The sequence below is a fragment of the Gekko japonicus genome, unplaced genomic scaffold (genome assembly GCF_001447785.1).
Source record: "Gekko japonicus isolate JY-2015 unplaced genomic scaffold, Gekko_japonicus_V1.1 scaffold1723, whole genome shotgun sequence".
In the NCBI taxonomy this organism is placed as follows: Eukaryota; Metazoa; Chordata; class Lepidosauria; order Squamata; family Gekkonidae; genus Gekko; species Gekko japonicus.
This window is the reverse complement of record NW_015159765.1, coordinates 2,355-25,923: the sequence shown is the minus strand read 5'-3', so window position 1 is coordinate 25,923 and position 23,569 is coordinate 2,355. Positions and strand designations below refer to the sequence as shown.

General features: G+C 44.1%; 2 pseudogenes; both read left to right on the top strand.

The window, feature by feature from the left end:
* Positions 1 to 9,978: 9,978 nt before the first annotated feature.
* LOC107106077 lies at positions 9,979 to 15,162 on the top strand (annotated as a pseudogene).
* Positions 15,163 to 17,847: 2,685 nt separating this feature from the next.
* On the top strand, positions 17,848 to 19,340 carry LOC107106086 (annotated as a pseudogene).
* Positions 19,341 to 23,569: the final 4,229 nt, after the last annotated feature.

Here is a 23,569-nt window from a genome sequence, read left to right as displayed (position 1 = left end):
CAGTGCAGGTCTGCCCATCATCTGTTAGGCTGAAATGGCTGGCAGCCATTTCACCGGTTGGTTTCAAAGTGGGGGGAAGCAAAATGGCCCAGTGAAATGGCTGCCAGCCATTTCAGCCTAACAGCTGACAGGCAAACCCACCCCACTGTTAGGATGAAATGGCTGGAAGCCATTTCACCGGTTGCCTTCAATTCCCCCCACTTGGAAGGGCTGCCCATCAGCTGTTAGGTTTAAATGGCTGGCAGCCATTAAACCCATCACTTTCACTCCCCCACACTTCAAAGCAGGAGGAAGCGAAACAGATGGGTTAAATAGCTGCCAGTCATTTCACCCTTCCTGGACAATGCCCTCTTTCTGGCCAAGGCAAGCTGGGGACAGGTGAAAGGAGGATCTGAACTGGCTGGTTTGGTTTGGGGCAGTTTTGGCTGCCTCGAACCCCAAATCGAACTGGATTTTTAAGGCTCGTGCCCATCCCTGAACCACACTACATGTTTTAGAACCTTATTTTTTAAAACTGTGTTTCCAACTGTGCTAAAAGATTCCAAGATAAAGAATCCTTTTTTACTGGGGAGAGAAAATGTGTCACATTCTATAATTAGTATTTACAATGGTGGGGGAAGAATTAAACTGTAGCCAAAGGGCTTTGACTAGTAGGAGAGATGCATAAGGCCTCAGGTTATGAGTGTGACATTTTCATTTATAGCTTATTGACATTTAAGCCTGCCTTATCCTTTCATCCCTTCCTTCCAAAGCTATTTAGATATTTGTACAGCAAGATAATTAGTATGATGAAATAGCAAGGCAGGTGATAAGTGATAATCAGACTTCTTGCTCCTGGTATTATAAAGTCGTCAAGACAATTTTAGGGCCGGTACTATTCAGTAGCAAGAGACCATAATTCTCCAATAATAATCACAATAGCTAGAATCTTCTGGGAATTAATCTCCTGCTTGTAAAAATATTATTGATCCCTGATATAGGCATAATGATAACTGTATTTTTAAAAATCCAGAAAAATACAATTAATATTCCAGGCACTGTATATAATAAAATACAATTAAAATACAGGAATTCTTTTTGAAGGAGGAAATGGGGAAATGTAGAAATGTACATGAAGGAGAAACCAATACTAGATTTCCTCAGAAAAAAGACAATTCTCCAGATTCTTCTTAGGGAAGGAGAGAAAATGAGACGGAATTGATAGCTACAATAGGCTCCCCCATAACAGACAGAATCCTCTACTCTCTTAAGATAGAATGATTCGACTGGGCAGAGTTAGATGCCAAGGCAAAGTTTCATAAACAGATTTCTAGCATCAACTTCTGCTTGTCTTGCAAATTTTGCATATAACAAAGTGCATTCCATCAAACGCTGCAATTGTGCCCAGTTCAATATTCATTTAATGCATTAGGACTTGGCATCAATTTTTACATAATTCCTATCCAAATGAAAACAGGTTGGTCATATGAACAGGCCTTATATTAAGTCAAAAAATCGACCAGTCTATATCAGTACTGTATATTTTGACTGGCTGTGGTTCTCAGACTGACATCTTTCTCAGCACCTGCTACTTAGAGATACTGTGGATTGCTGTACCCTAAGCTGAGCCCCAGTTCCAGTGGTAGCTTGGTGGACTCTGTCCATTGTTATGATTTTTGACACAGTGATTTGAGAGCCTAAGATGCATTATTCTGAACATCAAGTTCATATTTTAGAAGAAGAAAAGAAGAGATTGCCTTATATTAAGTCAAAAAATCGACCAGTCTAGCTCAGTACTGTATATCTTAACTGGCTGTGGTTCTCAGACTGACATCTTTCTCAGCACCTGCTACTTAGAGATACCGTGGATTGCTGTACCCTAAACTGAGCCCCAGTTCCAGTGGTAGCTTGATGGACTCTGTCCATTGATATGATCTTTGACACAGTGATTTATATCACTGAGAGCCTAAGATGCATTATTCTAAACATCAAGTTCATATTTTAAAGCAGAAGTAATTAAACCTGGTGTGGAACTTCATTTTTTCTTGCATATAGTGCTTGCTTCTTGATAAGACATTATGAGTAAGGTACTCACCTGCCCTCCAAAGTAAGGATGTTAAAGTAACTGATTATATTATCAGATTATTTATTTGAAAAATCAGGTCTAAAGAAGTAATCATTCTGGACTTTGACATGAAAAGTGAATGTATATGACTTCCTGTAATTTGTCATAGTGAGTCTGTTATTCCTGCATGAGCAATGATGACTTGGTACATGGCACAACCTCCACCATGCCATTAATCACTTATACTGTATCCCGTTTTGTATAACCTGTTGTTCCATAAGCTTATCTTTTAAAACTATATTAGTACTTTACAAAAATAGGAGAAAATCCCAAACTGCAAGAGAGATTTTGAGTATATACTCAGAAACATAAGAAGAACTCAACTACACGGCAGAATTTTAAAGAATTAAATGTGCTCACTCACCACATCCTATCCCTGCAGTTTGCTTATTTTCCTTAGCCACATGATCTACAAGGGAGCTTAACATAGGGAAAATTCAAATAACAGAGGGCCTGGTTCACACATTCCCATTCATCAATTGATAAGTGCAACATCCAGTGAAGATTTGCACATGTAAATTGGGCTATCACAAGTAGACTGACTGACACAATGGCTGACACAATGTTTTAACCTTGGTATGCTTTTTTAAAAGAGTATAATTATTCCATGCATAGTTACGTAAACATTTCAAACCCACTTGTAAGAACAGATTGCATTCCATAACGATTTCCCCTCATATTACCTGTCTGTCAAAAGTTGCTTCTCATTGCAAGGAAAGAAACACTCATGCGAATTCTCTCTACAGTGGCTGCTTATAAATCTCAAAAGGAGAGCAAAGCAGAACCTTTGCACAGACATTTCCATTCTTGTTTAAAATGGAAATTACACTGTGAAGCACAGTAGGAATTCTTTATGAAGTAGCTACAAGGGGAGTGGGCAGCAAAGGGTTCAAGGTGAGAAAATTCCAAATGCTGTCTCTAAACAAAATTGGCACTCTCTCCCAATTCTCCCTTCCACTGCAGACCACCTTTGTGTCATTCCTCAGAGTCCCCTCCCTCCCCCCCCCCCGGAGCAGCATTTAGAGGAGATGTTGGTTATAGTCAGGGCCGGCTCAAGGTGTTTTTGCGCCCTAGGCGAGGCTGCCTTGTGGCACCCACTCAGTGCAGATGCCAACCTCCAGGTGGGGTCTGGAGTTCTCCCAGCTGGCCGCCTCTTGGGGGGGGGGGTCGGGCAACAAAGGCTCCCTCAAAGTTCCCAGGCAAGCAGAGGGGTGCATGCTGTGGGGCAAAGGTGTCAGCTGAAGCCCGAGTGGGGAGTCCTGGCATGGGGAATGAGGGTTGGAAAGGAAGGCCTGAAGGCACCAGCAATGGGCCATCAGCTGTTCTCAGCTCCCCCAAAAGGCCCATCCTGTGGGGAAGCAGGGAGCGAGTTGTTGCCCTGACTTTGCAGCCTCCCCGCTGGGTCCCATGCGCCCCCCTTACCTGGCAGCAGGCCACCTGGGTGCTCTGCTCCCCATCGAGGCTCTTCAGCTGCCTGTGCAGCGAGTTGCCGCCGCTGTGGAGGGCCTCGATCTCAGCCGAGCGGGCCGACAGCTGGAGCCGGTACATGCGGCTTCCTGGTTGCAGCCGGCCAGCTGGGCCACCGAGGCGAACTTGGAGCAGTACCATTCCTTGGCCACAGCGCAGCATCTTCTCAGCATCCTGGGTGCAGCGCTTGTGCAGCTGGCTGCAGCCCGCAGGTCTAATGCAGGCAGTCATGGTCAGCCTCTAGGCGCACCTGCTCGCCCTGCTCAGCCTACAGCAGCACCTGCAGGCTGTGCGCCTCTTGCTGGAAGAGCTGGGGCCAGTGTGGCGGGGGGAGCTCCTCGCAGCACAGGGCCTCCAGCTCCAGCAGCAGCACCCGGCTTCGTGGCAATTCCTCACAGGTCGGTCTGAGAGGCGCCATTGCTGCCGAGGAAGCTGCTGCGGCAGCCGGCGGTGCTCGGGGCGGGGGACGCAGGGTTGGCTGGCTGGGGACGCGGCTGCCTCGGTGGCAGAGCAGGGGAGAGCAGTGGCTCCCCGAACTGGCAGTGCTCACCTTGCACTCTCCTTTCACGCCCCCACGCCACGCGGCTGGAAGCAGCAATGGTGCATGGGCTTTTGGCGGGGGGTTCGCCTAGTGGGTGAGCTGGCCCTGGTTGTAGTGGGAGAGGGAGGCAGGCAAGCTCCATCTTCCATTGGAAAATTTGGTCTTGATACAGCCCCCCCCCCAAAATGATCATTTCTTTTTTATTATCATTTTTTAAACTCCTGTCACCTCTGTCCGCCATCTGTTTCACATACCTCACTCAAAACTGTTGTCTCCTAGTGCAGCTGTCATCATGTCAATTGGCCTTGTGCAGGAACACTTCCCAGTTGTTTGTGCCCCTGGCTGCATGGCTATTTTGAACACATTAATTGCAATGTGAAAATTGTGAGCCTGCTGTTTAATCCATTTGCGAGAGCAAAGTGGTGTTTCTCATTATGGCTTTGTTTCCCTAGGAAACGGTTTAATCAATCAAAGGCTTGCTGAACCTAGAGGTCTGCTCAAGGATCCGTGTCACCCTCATGACTGTGGAACATGGGGAGGATGATTCAAACTGTAATAGTATTTTTTCAGCCCTAACAGCCTAGAGTTTCTTTTGAGATTGGTTTGTTTCTTTAATACTCAGAGTCTCTCAACATAATGAATGAGCTATGGGACATGTGAATCGTTCACTACCATTTGTTTCTTATCCTTAAGGGGGGAAAAATGAACCCTTCTGTCAGCTAGAACTATACGTAGAAATAAGAACTTGCTGTAAAACAAGTGTTGAAGGTGCCCTCTGTTAGTAATTGATAACCATTTAAATATATAATTTATATATATATATAAATTTTTTTCCCTGGGAAAGATAGCAAGTTCCCTCATGGGTGTGTATTTATTCTATCTTCATGTTTTAACTGTAATTGCTTTAACTCAAATACATACCTCAGGCAGTGTGATCCTCAAAGGATTTTCATCATTAGTGGGGCAAGTACTTGGAGGATTGGTGGTTCAATTAATTAATTGCATAATTAAGGCCTCTCCCATCAAGTTATAAATGTTTTGAGGATTATGCTGCCATAATAAATGGCAATGAAAGGCTTGTTTCTTCTCTTCTGTGGGGGAAAAAGGATGACAACCTTCTGTCAGCTGAAGCTGTGTATAAAAGTAGGATGCTATAAAGCAGGGGTGTCAAACTCATTTGTTATGGGGGCCGAGTGAGACCTTGTTGGGCCAGGCCATGTGTGTCATAAAATGTAATGCCAGGTAGTGGAGATATAAACTTTATAAAGGACACAGACAAACACAATTAAAGCTTTTTAAAACTTTAAATAAAACATGCTTAAAACACTAGCACTCGCAGTATTTTGTCTATTTAACAATCTCTCGTAACTGACACATCTTGCTCTGAATTATGACATCATAATGTCTGTGCTGTAGCAATCTTGAGTATGCTGTTCAGGTGTGTATCTGTAAGTTGCAAACCTACTTTTTATTTATTGACAGTCATTACAGAAATCTCATGCTTAGTATTCTGAGCCTAGGACCCAGGGGAAAACATGAAATGGCTGGGCATTGTGAACTTTTGTATATAAGTTGCTTCATGTACTGGTCAAGATGAGAAAGCATCCTGACACTGACTGAGGGCTGTTTATTTGTCTACAAAATTATAGTTTTCCCCAGAGAAATAACTACAACTTCCTACAAAGGAAATGTGCTGGGTGAACTTGGTCTGGACACACACTCTCAGCCTAATCCACCTCACTAGTTTATTGTTATGCCTCCTCTAAAACAGTTTGCATTGCTTTCTTACTGAAAAAGACTGGATCATGAGGGTGTGAACACAGTGAAAAGGGGGAGGGAACCCAGTTGCATAAGGAACCCAACAAACACACGATCACACACAAACAGCATAAGGAGCCCAACAGAATACACACACACTGTAGCAAGGCACACAAACACTCATACCTTGAACAAAACTTTGTTGGTGTTAAAGGTGTCTGGTATTTCTCCTGTGCGATTAAGGCAGCTCAGCAAAGCAAGCTCTCCCTCCCTTCAGGGAGGAGCCTCAGCCAGCAGAAGAAAGGCTTCCCTTTGCCTCCTGTATATGATTGAGGCAGCCTGGCCAGGAAGTGAGGTCTGGCTGGTTCCTTCCCTCCTCCTGGGGGGAGGAGGGGGAGGACCCTCAGCCAGTGCTTTACTAGACTCTCGCACAGGAGAGGCTTGCCTATCTATATTTCCTGTGCAAATGAGATAGTCTGTTAGAGGGGGATGTGATGTAGCAGCAGCAGCAGAACTGGAAAAAGAAGCAGGAAACAGCTAGGGCCTCACAGGCCAGATTGCAGCCCTCTGAGGGCTTGATCCAGCCCCCAGGCCACATGTTTGACACCCCGACTGTAAAGATATTGCTGAATGTCCCCATTTTAGGCAGCTGACATTTTAGTGAAGTGTGTACATGGCTTAGGAACATCTTCTTCCTTTAGTCTCAAAATTTAATATAACACCAACAAGATTACTCTAACTTTACCTGGAAGCAGAGTGGTATGGTAGTTAGTTCAGTGGCTGTTCATTCTCAGCATAACCTCTCGGCCTCACTGGGTCATTGTAAAGATAGCACAGAGAATGGACTACTATGATGTTCTGAGCTTCTTGGAGAGAGATCAAAATAAAAAAGGTTCTAGATAGGTACTTGCCTTTTTACCTGTTTGGTACACTTGTGCTTTTACTTTGTAACAAAATGGGTCTTTATTGGATTGATTTTTAAATCTAATTAACCTGACCAGCGGATACTGACAAGAGGCTGGCTTGCCTACCAGTCTTTTGTTAATTCAGAAACATTGGCTCAGGCAGAAGCCTGCAAAAATTGTGAAAGCTTCTCTCTCTGAGAACCTGAGGTCAAGCTGACTGCAGCTTCAAAGAGTGATATAAGGAAAATGGGAGGCTGACATGTGCCAGGCAGACGATTAGGCCTAATGGTTTCAAGGCCAAAGAATCCAGGAGGGAGTTTGGCCTATGCATTCCATCTTGTTAGTGAGAGAATCCAAAGGTGAGAGAAGGTGCTTGCTTGATTAGGCTCTGTATAGCAGCAGACTAAGTGGTCTTATTATGGCAACGTACCTGATTAGTTGGATCACCTAGTTAGCAACTCACCTGATCAGTCAAGTTACACCATTAACTATACATTTGATTGCTCACCTAGGACCATGCCAATGTGGGTTGTTTGGCATAAATGAAAGATCATTCATTCTAGTTTTGCCCTTTGTCTGGATTACATCGGTCTTCGGGACACTTCTTGATTCTGGGTGGTCCAGGTTGGCTGGAGCACCTGTTTTAGACTTTGGACCTCTGCTGGACTTACTCTTGTCAGGTAATATCTGGATCCAGATTTTTTGTTCTCTTTATAAAAGAAGTCCTCAGTGCCCAAATGAATGACTGTTATAGTGGAAATTCCACTAAAGTTGTTATAGGTTTTTGGCCTTGTTAAATGAGGGTGATGGATGGGATTCAGGGCAATCTGGATCCCACCAACCAATCTTCACTGCTCCATGATGCATACAACAGCTAGGTGTATGTCAGTTGTGATCAGTGAATGACATGGAGTTGAAGAACTGGCCTTTCTTCCCATATTCTTGTGGTCTCCGTTCAAATCATTCTCATTTCAGTGTGTTAATTTTTTGCTTTTACAAAAAAGCAGTTTGAACCCAGGGAGCTAAATTCTCCTCACCTTACTTAGTAGCACTCAATTTCTCCATTTATTCAGCAGTTTTTCTCTAGCCTGTTTGCTTTCCAATATGTGAAGTATTTTCAAAGAGTGGAGCAAAGAAAGGTGGGGAGCAGAGTTAAGTGTCCTGCAAACATGCTTTGCTTTTGTTTAAAAACAAACCTTACTGCTTTAGTGTGAATGGGAAGATGAGTTCATGTTGGCTCCTCCAATGGTGTCACGGCTCAGGTGGGGTGTCACCTGATGCTGCCACCACTTTGGTTCCAGGCTCCCTTGAGAAGGTCCAGAGCACCCTCCCAAGACTTTCATACTTCCCTTTTGGCCAAATAATAGGCGTGAGGACCAGGCAGAGTAAACAATGAAAATAGTTCATTTTATAGGAGGTCAAACAAACAAGGCGCAGAATAATAACAGTAAGTGGGTGAAAAGAAAAGAACTCAAATGCCCTAACACGTCTAAATATATACTGTCCCTAGCTCACTATCTCAAGTGGCCTTAGACTACTCACCCTTCCGTCAGGATGAGGGTTTCTTCCCACACCAGCCTTCCTTCTGGCTCTGCCCTCTGGGAAGAAGAACCAGCTTTCCCTGTTGTACCAGTTCTCTTATTTCCCAGCTCTTTTCTTCCCTATTGGTCAAAATCGGCACCAAAACTTCCCAAGGCCTTCTGGGATTTGTAGGCCCAGCCTCTCTTACTACTAGCCAGGCTCCCTGGGCCTAGTACGCCTCTGGTTGCACAGCCCAGATCATGACAAATGGTGACCATGCTAAATCTGGATCTGACATCTTTCAGATATTTTTATCTGTTCTCTAATAGAGAGATTAACTGATCAGTTTCCATCACTGGGGTTTTTTTGTGTCTTTGGATATGTTTGATCTTTACTGTTGTGTGGTGGTGAAGTTTCTGACTGTATTTTCCCCAGTCTGTAGGGGCAACAGAATGCCTATAACCATAAGGGCTTCTGCCTCACTTTCTCCCCAGTCTCTGCAATCCTGCCTGCCAACCAGCGTGTGTACAAACAAAGCTTGTTGCCTCTTTCCACTAATATAGGCATGCTTGCCCTCACCAGTGGAAGGGAGCAAATGTAGACTGAGACTCTGCCTATCTCCCCTCCAACCTGCCTCACGTTGTGTGCATACAAACTCTTTGGCCTTGCCTAGCTTGCTGAAAGTGCATCCCTAGAAAAGCATTGCTTTGGAACATCCGTGACCATTCCCGAATGTCAGAAAGAATTCTTTTTTGGCTACCTGTACTTAAAAATAGACATGGTTCAAGTTGAATCTTGATTACAGGATTTCCAAAGCACATCCCTAATTATAAGCACAGTTAAAAGATTTCTCATTAAGGAAACAATAGGAAAAAATGGCAGTGTATCAATATTTGGCGATATACTGAATGAAAAGGGCAGAGACAAAAATGAGAGAAGTGGATGATATTAAGCAAGGACACGTTGAGGCTGATCATTTTGAAAAGTTCCTGAGTGTAGGAGAAAGAGAAGGTTGTCCCAAGGGTAGCTGGTGACACCTCGTCATCACTCATACCATTCTCTAGCATGTTGTTTTAGGTGACCATCTTTCTGTGACAAGATGATGAAGCTACATGACACAGTATGTCTTTCCTTGACTCACCAGCTTCTAGCGGCTTACTTTAATAAACTGACAAAATATTTCCACTTCTGTCAGGTATAAAAACGCACAGGAACCTTGCAGAATACTCAAGACACCACCCATATCTCTATTAACATGCACAGTTAATGAGCATCTTTTAATGTTACCTAACAAGTCATATTTTAATGCTTTAATGTCACTGGAATAAATAGCATAGCCAAAGTTAAGCAAATTAAAGCTCCATTGATTTTAATAGGCAGACTTAAGCATGACCTTAACTCTGCTGTGAATCAATAGGTTTTAAGAGTACTTAACGTTGGGACAGTTGTGTACAACGTTACACTTGTACATGAATTGTTGTGACTATTGGCTTGTATCTTGTAAGCTCAAACCTTTGGCCTTTAACTGATGTGTCAGAAGAACCCATCAGTAGGTTACTTACACTGTTGAACCCGGCTTTTTCCTGCCCCTCCCTCCCTCCCTCCCTCCCTTGATATTTTAAGAAAAAAATTGGACCCAGGAGCTACTAGCTGATACCCATTGAAAAAGAATGCTAGACTACATGGATCTTGGTATGATCTCGTAAGTAATTTATTTTGAAAAACTAAAAGAAAAACAGATGGGGAATGAAACAGAGATGGAGGAAATGGAGGAGGTGCAGTAAAGAATTAAAAGTAGATACATGATGCAGACGATATACGCCACTGCCTTAACATCGGACTACATGGAAGCCCGAGGTGCCGTTGGGGGAGCGATCCCGAGGCATGAGACTATTCCTTGGCCTCCTCCTACCCCATCGCATTGGGGAAAACAAGAGGTCAAAGCCTCAGAGGATTGGACTATGTTCGATACCCAAGGCACCAGGGAAACGTTTGTTCATCGGGGCAGTGGGCCCCGAGAAAGCCTTTTTGAACCGGGATCTTATCCTGAAAGACCCCGGAGTTGCCCGGCTGTGGCTTATCGAGGGGAGGATGAGTTTTGGCCGGAGGAGAGAGCGACCGGACGAGACGAGCGGGAAGAGCAGCCAGGCTGGGGGGCATCCCAGGATGGCAGGATCCAGGAGCTCGAGAGGTCGGTGCAGGATCTCATGAATAGTCTCTTCAGTACGAAAGGACCAATGAAACTAACGCCCATATTAACTCAACACGCGTTACACAAGACATGCTGAACTTATATAAAGCCTACCAACACACTGAGCCCTAGACCAGGGAAATCACTTTTAGGGTGGCAGAGACAGGTAATTTGCGGGGGGCCTAAGTTTCCCTTACAGAAGTTCAAATCCTCTCCCTAAACATGTTCAAACTCATAAGCCACCTACTAAACCCACTAATAGTAATGATCCCAATTCTTTTAGCCGTGGCCTTCCTCACCCTCCTCGAACGAAAAATATTAGGATACATACAACTCCGCAAGGGGCCTAATATCGTTGGTCCAGCCGGCCTCCTACAGCCCATCGCAGACGGTATTAAACTATTTATTAAAGAACCACTACGTCCAACAACCTCCTCCACAACACTCTTCATCGCAATGCCAACCCTAGCACTTCTACTCGCACTTCTCATCTGAACCCCCCTACCCATGCCAGAGCCACTCCTAGAACTTAACCTAGGACTTCTAATAATTCTAGCAATTTCAAGTCTGTCCGTATATTCCCTCCTATGGTCAGGCTGGGCCTCCAACTCAAAGTACGCACTAATTGGCGCACTCCGCGCCGTAGCCCAAACAATTTCATACGAAGTAACCCTAGGCATTATCTTATTATCACTAATTGCTTTAACAGGGGGCTTCACAATACAAATATTTCTAGTCACTCATCACCTGCTCTGCTCATGGCCTCTTATAATAATATGATATATTTCAACCATCGCGGAAACCAACCGTGCTCCGTTTGACCTCACAGAAGGTGAATCCGAACTCGTATCAGGATTTAACGTTGAATACGCAGCCGGACCATTCGCACTATTTTTCCTAGCCGAATACGCAAACATTATTATAATAAACACCCTAACATGCATTATATTTCTATGCCCAAATAACACACCAGAGCTATTTACCGCCAACCTTACAACCAAAATACTATTACTCACACTAGGATTCCTATGAGTTCGTGCCTCATACCCACGCTTTCGCTACGACCAACTAATACACCTTCTGTGGAAAAGCTTCCTTCCTCTTACTCTTGCCCTGTGCTTATGACACATTTCAACTCCTATTGCCCTATCAGGCATCCCGCCACTTACCTAATACCAAAGGAAGTGTGCCCGAACAGCCACAAGGACTACTTTGATAGAGTAGAACACAGAGGTTAAACCCCTCTCACTTCCTAGACATCTGGGCCACGAACCCAAACCTCAAGGCTCAAAACCTTGCGTACTGCCAAATTATACGAATCTCTAGTAAAGTCAGCTAATAAAGCTTTTGGGCCCATACCCCAAAAATGTTGGTTTTAACCCCCTCCTCTACTAATAAGCCCACTAATTTGATCACTATTAATTACAAGCCTAGCAACAAGCACAATCATCACCATATCTAGCCACCACTGACTGCTAGCCTGAGCAGGACTAGAACTTAACACCTTAAGCATCCTACCCGTTATCATCAAGTCACATCATCCTCGCGCAACAGAGGCCGCAACAAAATATTTCCTCATCCAAGCCGCAGCTGCTGCACTAATCCTCTTAGCTAGCTCTTTTAACGCCTGACAAACGGGCCATTGATCAATCATACACACCTCAACCCATACAACAACCGTTATCACATTAGCAATTCTACTTAAACTAGGCATTGCCCCAATACATGGATGATACCCAGAAGTATTACAGGGCTCAACTATAAACACGGCCCTAATTATCTCCACATGACAAAAACTTGCCCCCCTTACCCTACTATATTTAATAAACAACCACTCCCCCACCAACATTCTACTCTTATTAGGAGTAGTCTCAGCTTTAACGGGGGGCTGAATTGGGCTAAACCAAACACAAACACGAAAAATCATAGCATTCTCATCAATCGCACACATAGGATGATTAATCATTACACTCAACCTGAGCCTACACCTTACCACAACAACTATAATTATCTACATAATCATAACAACGGCCATATTTATATCGTTTAACACAACAACAACAAAAACAATAGCAGACATGGGCACAGCATGAACCCAATCGCCCCCTCTCACCGCTATAATAATAATTACACTAATATCACTAGGCGGACTTCCGCCTCTCCACTCACCACACCCCCAAATACCACAAACACCCACCACAAGTGGCGATTCAAGCCCCCACTAATTGCAGGACTGACACCCGCCACATCACTAGCAGCACTACTCCTTCCACTTATGCCAATAATAATTTCATAGAAATTTAGGTTACCTCATTTAAACCAGAAGCCTTCAAAGCTCCAAACGGGAAACACATCCCAATTTCTGAAGGTCTGTATAATCTTAAAATACATCTTCTGACTGCAACTCAGGCGCTTTAATTAAGCTAACACCTCGCTAGATCAGCAGGCCTTGATCCTACAATAGATTAGTTAACAACTAAACACCCAAGCCAGCGGGCTTTAACCTAGGCTTCCCCCGTTAGGGGAATAACGGGGGAAGCCCCGGCACCTTTTTAGGGTGCCTCTCTAAATTTGCACTTTAGTGTGCGCTCACCGCGGGACTGCAGTAGGAGGACTTTCACCCCCGTAAGTGAGTCTACAGCTCACCGCCTCACTCGGCCATCCTACCTGTGATATTTACCCGTTGATTTCTCTCAACAAACCATAAGGATATCGGCACCCTCTACCTACTCTTCGGTGTCTGGGCCGGCATGGTCGGCACCGCACTTAGCCTTCTTATTCGCGCCGAGCTTAGTCAACCCGGCGCGCTCCTCGGCGATGATCAGATTTACAACGTCATTGTCACTGCTCACGCATTCGTAATAATTTTTTTTATGGTGATGCCGGTTATGATCGGCGGCTTCGGCAATTGACTCGTGCCCCTTATAATCGGCGCACCCGACATGGCCTTCCCACGAATAAACAACATAAGCTTCTGACTTCTACCCCCCTCTCTACTACTCCTACTCGCCTCCTCTGGCGTGGAAGCCGGTGCTGGCACTGGTTGAACTGTCTATCCCCCACTTGCGGCAAACCTCGCACACGCCGGCGCCTCAGTCGATCTCGTAATCTTTTCCTTACATTTGGCCGGTGTCTCGTCAATCTTAGGTGCAATCAACTTCATCACCACCTGTATTAATATAAAATCTACGCCCATAACACAATACAACACGCCCCTGTTTATTTGATCCGTTCTAATCACTGCCGTATTACTCTTACTAGCCCTACCAGTACTGGCAGCCGGAATCACCATACTATTAACCGATCGTAATCTTAACACCACTTTTTTCGACCCGGCTGGAGGCGGCGATCCTGTACTGTATCAACACCTATTTTGGTTCTTCGGTCATCCAGAAGTATACATTTTAATTCTCCCCGGTTTCGGCATAGTATCCCACATCATCACATATTATGCAGGGAAAAAGGAGCCCTTCGGCTATATGGGCATGGTCTGAGCCATAATATCTATCGGCTTCTTGGGCTTTATTGTATGAGCCCACCACATATTTACAGTAGGCATGGACGTGGACACACGAGCCTATTTCACCTCTGCAACAATAATTATCGCAATCCCAACAGGGGTAAAAGTGTTTAGCTGACTGGCCACGCTGCATGGGGGTATAATTAAATGAGATACCCCCCTATTATGAGCAATGGGCTTTATCTTTCTCTTCACTGTGGGCGGACTAACCGGAGTTATTCTAGCCAACTCATCATTGGACATTGTCCTACACCTACTATGTGGTTGCACACTTTCACTATGTTCTATCAATAGGCGCTGTGTTTGCCATCATGGGGGGTTTCGTACACTGATTCCCACTATTTACAGGATTTTCACTTCACCCAACATGAACAAAAATCCACTTTGGATTAATATTCATTGGCGTCAACCTCACATTTTTTCCGCAACATTTCCTAGGTCTCGCCGGCATACCACGACGATACTCAGATTACCCAGACGCTTACACACTATGAAACGCCGTCTCCTCAATTGGCTCCCTAATCTCTATAGCAGGGGCAATAATCATAACCTTTATTATCTGAGAGGCATTAACTGCCAAACGGATTCCAATACCTACAACACTTGTCCCCTCAAACCCAGAATGATTATACGGCTGCCCACCACCATACCACACCCATGAAGAGCCAATCTTAATCCACACACCCCTTAAAAGATGGGGGACTCGAACCCCCTCCAACTAGTTTCAAGCTAGCCATACACCCAGTATTAGTACTAATCTTTTTACGTGGCCCTAGTAAAAATTACATAGCTCTGTCAGTGCTAAGTTATAGGCTCATGCCTTTGCGCCATTATGGCCCATCCCTCCCAACTTGGATTTCAGGACGCTGCCTCCCCTATTATAGAGGAACTGTTACACCTCCATGACCATGCAATAATAGTAGTCTTCCTTATTAGCATCTTCGTTCTTTACATTATTACCCTAATGATCACCACTTCACTCACACACACCAGCACCATAGACGCACAAGCAGTCGAAACAATCTGAACGATTTTACCCGCAATTATTTTAATCTTAATCGCCCTGCCCTCTCTCCGAATTCTTTACCTAATAGATGAAATTAACGACCCCCACCTCACAATCAAAACTATCGGCCACCAATGATACTGAAGCTACGAATACACAGATTACGAAGGCTTAATATTCGATGCCTACATAGTACAGACCCAGGAACTCCCAGCGGGCATACCACGACTCCTCGAGACAGATCACCACATAGTTGTGCCAACAGATTCGCCGACACGAATATTAATCTCAGCAGATGATGTCTTACACTCCTGAGCTGTCCCAGCACTTGGAATTAAAACGGACGCCATCCCCGGCCGATTAAATCAAACTACCTTCACAACATCGCACCCTGGACTATTTTATGGTCAATGCTCAGAAATCTGCGGCTCAAACCACAGTTTTATACCCATCGTAATTGAATAATCAACATTAAATAGTTTTGAAACCTGATCGAACCTAATACTTGAGCCCTACTTTGAAGTAGCTGTATATTTAGCGCTGGCCTTTTAAGCCAGAGATGGACGACTGTCCCTCATAGAACCATGCCACAACTCAACCCAGCCCCCTGATTCACCATCCTTATAATCACATGAGCTCTCGCTGCTGTCCTACTTAAACTAATTGCCCCTATACAAAACACTGCCACACCCACCAAGCAAACACTATTATACAAGCCCCATACTTGAATATGAACATGACTATAAATCTTTTTGACCAATTCTCAAGCCCACAAATACTAGGCATGCCACTAATTATTATTGCTATAGCCATACCAACCATAATTTTTTTCCCGCCTATGCGCCTTATTACCAATCGCACCTCCGCAATGCAAAACTGACTAATACTGAAATTTACTAAACAACTAATAAGCCCCCTCAACAAGCCCGGACACAGCTGAGCCCTGCCGCTCCTTTTAATTATGTACGCCCTACTACTAATCAACTTACTAGGACTATTGCCATACACCTTTACCCCCACAACACAACTATCTATAAATATGGCACTAGCATTGCCCCTGTGACTGACAACCGTATTAATTGGCATGCGCAATCAACCTGCCACATCCCTTGCCCACATGCTCCCTGTAGGCACACCAACACCACTTATTCCAATTCTCATTACCATCGAAACAGTGAGCCTATTAATTCGCCCATTAGCGCTTGGCATCCGATTAACTGCAAACTTAACAGCCGGACACTTACTAATTACACTAATTTCAACTGCTACATTAACCCTCTTTCCAACAATACCACTAGTTAGCCTACTCACCCTAACACTACTGCTACTGCTAACCGCCCTAGAAATTGCAGTAGCAATAATCCAAGCGTACGTGTTCACCCTACTACTAAGTCTATACTTACAAGAAAACACCTAATGACCCACCAAGCCCATAGCTACCACATAGTCGATCCAAGCCCTTGGCCGCTAACAGGCGCAATAGCAGCACTTTTAATGACCTCTGGGCTGGCAATATGATTTCACTATAATTCAACCACCCTGATAACCCTAGGACTAACTACGATACTTCTTACGACATACCAATGGTGACGTGATGTTGTCCGCGAGGGCTCATTCCAAGGACACCATACCAAGCTAGTACAAAAAGGACTACGATACGGCATAGTACTATTTATTACATCCGAAGTCTTTTTCTTTATTGGCTTTTTCTGAGCCTTTTATCACTCAAGTCTTGCACCCGCCCCTGAACTTGGTGGCCACTGGCCACCAAGTGGTGTTATCCCCCTCAACCCCTTTGAAGTGCCACTACTAAACACCGCAGTACTATTAGCATCTGGCGTAACAATCACCTGGGCCCATCATGCTATGATAGAGGGCAATTGAAAAGAAACGACTCAGGGACTAACATTAACTGTTCTTCTCGGGGCCTATTTTACCCTATTACAAGCCATAGAGTACTTGGAAGCCTCCTTCACTATTGCTGACGCAACATATGGGGCAACTTTTTTTGTTGCAACCGGCTTTCACGGTCTACATGTCATCATTGGCTCATCATTTCTCCTAATTTGCCTAGCACGACAGATTAATTACCACTTTACAACCAACCATCACTTTGGCTTTGAGGCAGCCGCATGATACTGACACTTTGTAGATGTTGTATGGCTGTTCTTATACATCTCAATTTATTGATGAGGCTCATAATTTTTCTAGTATATTGTACAAGTGACTTCCACTCACTAAGACTTAGGCCCCCCCTAAGGAAAAATAATGTTAACAACAACTTTTACATTAATTTTCTTATTGACCGCAGTTCTTATTTTCCTTAGTTTTTGACTTCCACAGACAAGCCCGGATACAGAAAAACTTTCGCCTTACGAGTGCGGCTTTGACCCCCTAGGAAGTGCCCGCCTCCCCTTCTCATTACGCTTTTTCCTTGTTGCTATTCTATTTCTACTATTTGACCTAGAAATTGCCCTCCTCCTCCCCCTCCCTTGGGCAATCAGCACATCCCCAAGTAGCACAATACTTTGAACCACATTAATCATTATATTATTAACGCTAGGCCTAGCGTATGAATGATTGCAAGGGGGCCTAGAGTGAGCAGAATACAGTGGCTAGTTTAATTAAAACCCCTAATTTCGACTTAGCAGATCCCTCTAGCAGGGCCACCAAATATGACCGTCGCCCATTTTACTACCGCAGGCACATTTATACTAAGTATCACCGGCTTAGCGCTACATCGCACGCATCTTGTCTCTGCCTTACTGTGCATCGAAGGTATGATATTAGCACTATTCTCGGCACTAGCAATTAGCTATCAGACACCAATCCACACCAACACGTCATTACAGCCAATCGTTATACTCGCACTGGCCGCGTGCGGAGCGGGCGCAGGATTAAGTCTACTTGTGGCATCTACACGAACCCACGCTTCAGACCACCTTCATAACCTCAGCCTACTAAAATGTTAAAAATCCTTCTAGCAACTGCTATATTAATCCCTACCGCACTACTAGTTAAACCCAAACACCTATTTATCACCACATCAACATACTCTATACTAATTACATTTCTAATACTTAAATGGTTTGAGCAACCACTTAACCATAAACCGCACTCAACCAACACATTAATAATACTGGACAACATCACTACACCCTTAACAACTATGTCTGCCTGAATCCTACCACTTATAATTATTGCAAGTCAGCATCACCTAATCACAGAGCCTGTCAACCGAAAACGTATATTTCTCGCAACCTGCGCCACACTACAGACAACCCTGATCATAACATTCACAACAACAGATCTTACCATATTCTATATTATGTTTGAAATAACCCTTGTACCAACCTTGATCCTTATCACACGCTGAGGCAGCCAGGCCGAACGACTTAACGCAGGAATATATTTCCTATTCTACACCTTAACAGGTTCTCTCCCACTACTAATCGCCATCTTACATCTGTATGTCAACAACGGACACACAACAATGCTGCTACTCGCAATACAAAATACACTGACCCCAAATACAACCGCAATCATATGACTTGCTTGTATAATGGCATTTATAGTAAAAATACCACTTTACGGCCTCCACCTCTGACTTCCAAAAGCGCACGTAGAAGCACCAATTGCAGGGTCTATAATCTTGGCCGCCGTACTTCTAAAATTAGGCGGCTATGGCATCATCCGGATGATCCCCCTAGCACCCCAAACAACACAAACCATATATTTTCCCTTTATTGTTTTAAGCCTATGAGGTATAATCATAACAAGTCTAATCTGCCTACGACAAACAGACCTAAAATCAATCATTGCCTACTCCTCTGTCAGTCACATAGGCCTTGTAATTGCCGCAACCCTCATTAATACCCCATGGAGCACGGCCGGGGCAATAATTCTCATAATTGCCCATGGGCTAACTTCCTCACTACTGTTTTGCCTTGCAAACACCAACTATGAGCGCACACATACACGCACCCTACTATTAACTCAGGGCCTATTATTTATCCTGCCACTTATAACAATGTGATGACTAGTTGCCAATCTTATAAATATGGCCCTCCCCCCAACAATCAACCTTTTAGGGGAATTAATGATCCTAAGTTCCCTGTTCAACTGAAACACAACAACAATTATTTTAACTGCTACAACAACACTTATTACCGCAACTTATTCACTATACATTTTTACCGCAACACAGCGCGGCACCCCCTCATCCAACAAGGCCCTGACCCCCCCACACACACGTGAGCACCTATTAATAACCCTACACCTAGTCCCACTCACTTTGCTAATCACCAACCCAGCACTAATATTTTAGTATATATAGTTTAATACAAAACGCTAAATTGTGGATTTAGAACTAGGGACCCTAAACCCCTTTTATACCCGAAGAGGACTCATCATAGAACTGCTAACTCCTTGACCCAAAATTAAACCTTTGGCCCCTTCCACTTTCAAAGGATAACAGTAGTCCACTAGTCTTAGGCGCTAACTGCCCTTGGTGCAACTCCAAGTGAAAGTATATGGCCAACCTGTTATTCCACGCAACCCTAATCACAACCGCCATCATCCTAACTGCCCCCTTTCTTTTTTCCCACAACCCCAACACAGCCAATATCACATCAACCATAAAACTTGCAACAATAGTCAGTACCTTGCCATTAATCCTCTTCACCAGCACCGGCATACAATCCATTACAACAAATCTCAGTTGAGTTAACATAAACTTCAACCTTCAAATCAGTTTCACATTCGACACCTATGCAGTACTTTTCCTTCCAGTGGCCTTACTTATCACCTGGTCAATCCTAGAGTTTACAACCTGGTACATAGCCTCAGACCCCAACCACTACAAATTCTCAAAATACCTACTACTATTCTTAATTGCAATACTAACCCTCACAACCGCTAATAATATACTTCCCCTCTGCGAGGAAATCGGCGAGAAGGCTTGGCGAGAGTTGATCCATAATAATAATATACTTCAACTATTCATCGGCTGAGAAGGCGTCGGCATTATGTCATTTCTTCTGATCAGCTGATGACACGCACGAACTAACGCCAACACCGCAGCCCTACAAGCAATCATCTACAACCGCATTGGTGATATCGGACTTATTTTGTCAATTACATGACTAGCTATAAACTTTGACACATGGGAGATACAACAAATATTTGCCCACTCAACCGTACCAGCCACCCCACTACTCGGGCTTATTCTTGCCGCAGCCGGCAAATCAGCCCAATTCGGATTACACCCATGGCTCCCCGCAGCCATAGAGGGCCCAACGCCGGTATCAGCACTATTGCACTCAAGCACAATAGTTGTAGCAGGTGTATTCCTGCTAATTCGCTTCCACCCCCTCCTGGAAGCGAGCCCGGTTGCCCTTTCATCCTGTCTCTGCCTCGGCGCACTCACTACAACATTTGCTGCCTTATGTGCACTCACCCAAAACGATATCAAAAAAATCATCGCCTTTTCTACAACCAGCCAACTAGGTCTAATAATACTAACTATCGGCCTAAACCAACCAGAACTAGCCTTCCTACACATTACAACACACGCATTCTTTAAGGCCATATTATTTCTTTGCTCAGGATCTATTATCCACAACCTGGGCGACGAGCAAGACATCCGAAAAATGGGCGGAGTACAAAAAACAATGCCCATCACAACCTCGTGCACAACATTAGGCAGCCTAGCACTCATAGGAGCCCCATTCTTGGCCGGCTTCTACACAAAAGATCTAATTATTGAGACAATGAACACCTCAACCCTCAACGCCTGGGCCCTACTAACCACAATCATGGCAACTACGCTAACCGCTGCATATAGCCTACGACTAGTATTTTATGTTCAACTTAACACCCCCCGCTACCTTCCTTGAAATCGCCCCAACGAGGCCCACTCCTGCCAAGTATCCCCAATTCTTCGCCTAGCGGCTGGCAGCATCCTAATAGGCCTATTAGTAACCTCAATTATCCTACCTAATAAAACCCAAACTATAACCATAACAACAATAATAAAACTCTGCGCTAGCATAGTTACCCTGCTAGGGCTCATTTGTGCACTAGATTTGGCCCAACAAACCACCCAAATAAAACCCCAAAATAAGACTATCAGCCACACAACAGTAACAGCCTAACTATAAAACTATAAATTAGCACACTGATAAAAAGGAAAAGAAAAACTCTTATCTCAGACTGCATAACCTCACGTCCTTTCAGCCAGCGCCATCTTGGGAAAAAAACCGTAGGACCCATAATAGTAAAAAAAACCAACATGGCCCTCGCAAGCAAACTATCATCAACAAACACAACTACTATTAAAACCTATTTAACATCCTTCATCACCACCTCCGCTGTCATTCTACTTTGACTTAAACTTTACGGCACACGCAGGCCTCCCCGCGCACGCCCCCGCGTTAACTCCAAAACTACAAACAACGCCAATAACAGCCCTCAGCCAGACAACAATAACAACCAACCCCCCATAGAAAATAACAATACCACCCCACTAAAGTCACCCCGCAAACCAAAAAACCCAGCCGCATCCACACCAGACTCAACAGATAACTCCATGAAACACCACCCAGCTGATAATACCAATAACACATACCCCAGCACATGGGCCAAAACAGAATAATTAGCCCATGCCTCAGGATAAGGCTCTGCAGCCAACGCCACAGAATAAGCAACAACTACAAGCATCCCACCAAGATAAATTAAAAGCAAGACAAGCCCAATATATGATCCACCAAGCCCCACTAAAACACCACAGCAGCCCAATGCACCAAACACCAATGCCACCGCCCCAAAGAGAGGGGATGGGTTAGCAGCCACACCCAGGGCCCCCAAAACAAAACAAGCAGAAAATAAAAAAATCAAATATGTCATACTATTTCTACTTGGACTACAATTTAACCAAGACCCGTGGTCCGAAAAACCACTGTTGTTATTCAACTACAAAAACCGCTAATGACCCCCGTCCGAAAATCCCACCCAATATTAAAAATTATTAATAAATCATTCATTGACCTTCCAACTCCATCAAACATCACTGCATGATGAAATTTCGGCTCACTATTAGGGATCTGCCTACTAACACAAATCCTAACTGGCACATTCCTTGCAATGCACTACGCCGCAGACACAAGCCTCGCATTCCCCTCCATAGCACATATCTGCCGAGATGTCCAATACGGCTGGCTGATCCGAAACTTACACGCCAACGGCGCCTCCTTATTCTTTATCTGCCTTTACCTACACATTGGACGGGGCCTATACTATGGCTCCTACCTATATAAAGAAACATGAAACATTGGCATTCTTCTATTATTCCTAGTTATAGCAACAGCATTCGTGGGCTACGTACTGCCATGAGGCCAAATATCTTTTTGAGGTGCCACAGTAATCACAAACCTTCTTTCTGCAGTCCCATATGTTGGTACAACATTAGTACAGTGAATCTGGGGGGGATTTTCCATAGACAAGCAACACTCACACGCTTTTTCACATTTCACTTCCTTTTACCCTTCGCTATCCTAGCCATAGTATTACTACATCTCCTATACCTCCACGAGACAGGATCTAATAACCCCGCAGGTTTAAACTCAAGCCCAGATAAAATTCCATTCCACCCGTACTTCTCCTACAAAGACCTATTAGGCGCAGCACTAATAATTACCCTTCTACTCTACCTAGCCCAAGACCTATTAGGCGCAGCACTAATAATCACCCTTCTACTCTACTTAGCCCTTCTCCAACCACAACTACTTGGTGACCCAGAAAACTTCACCCCCGCAAACCCCTTAGTAACACCCCCCCACATCAAACCAGAATGATACTTCCTATTTGCCTACGCAATCCTCCGCTCAATCCCAAACAAGCTTGGGGGAGTCATAGCCCTAATCTTATCAATTGCCATTCTACTTATCTTCCCACTAACCCACAACGCAAAACAACGAAGCAATATATTCCGGCCGCTCGCACAACTAATATTTTGAGCCCTCACAACTAATATCCTTATCCTAACCTGAATCGGAGGGCAACCAGTCGAAGACCCATTCATTTTCATCGGCCAGATCGCGTCCATCAACTATTTCGCACTCATTCTCCTACTACTCCCCATGAGCAATAAATTAGAAAATCAACTCATAAACCACTAGTTTTAGTAGCTTAAACACCAAAGCACTGACCTTGTAAGTCAGAGACGGGCAAACGTGCCCCTAAATCAAAAAAAAGATGGCAAAACTTATCTCTAGTCCCCAAAACTAGTATTTTAATTAAACTATTTTTTGCCGCCGAAGGAATGTCCTAAAACACTATAGATATACATACTCTATGTATATCGTGCATATAGCGATTTTCCTCATGAATATTATATAAGTACATTATATTAATGCTAGAGGATATACTATGTATATCGTGCATTCATCTATTTTCCTCATGAATATTATATAAGTACATTATATTAATGCTAGAGGATATACTATGTATATCGTGCATACATCTATTTTCCTCATGAATATTATATAAGTACATTAT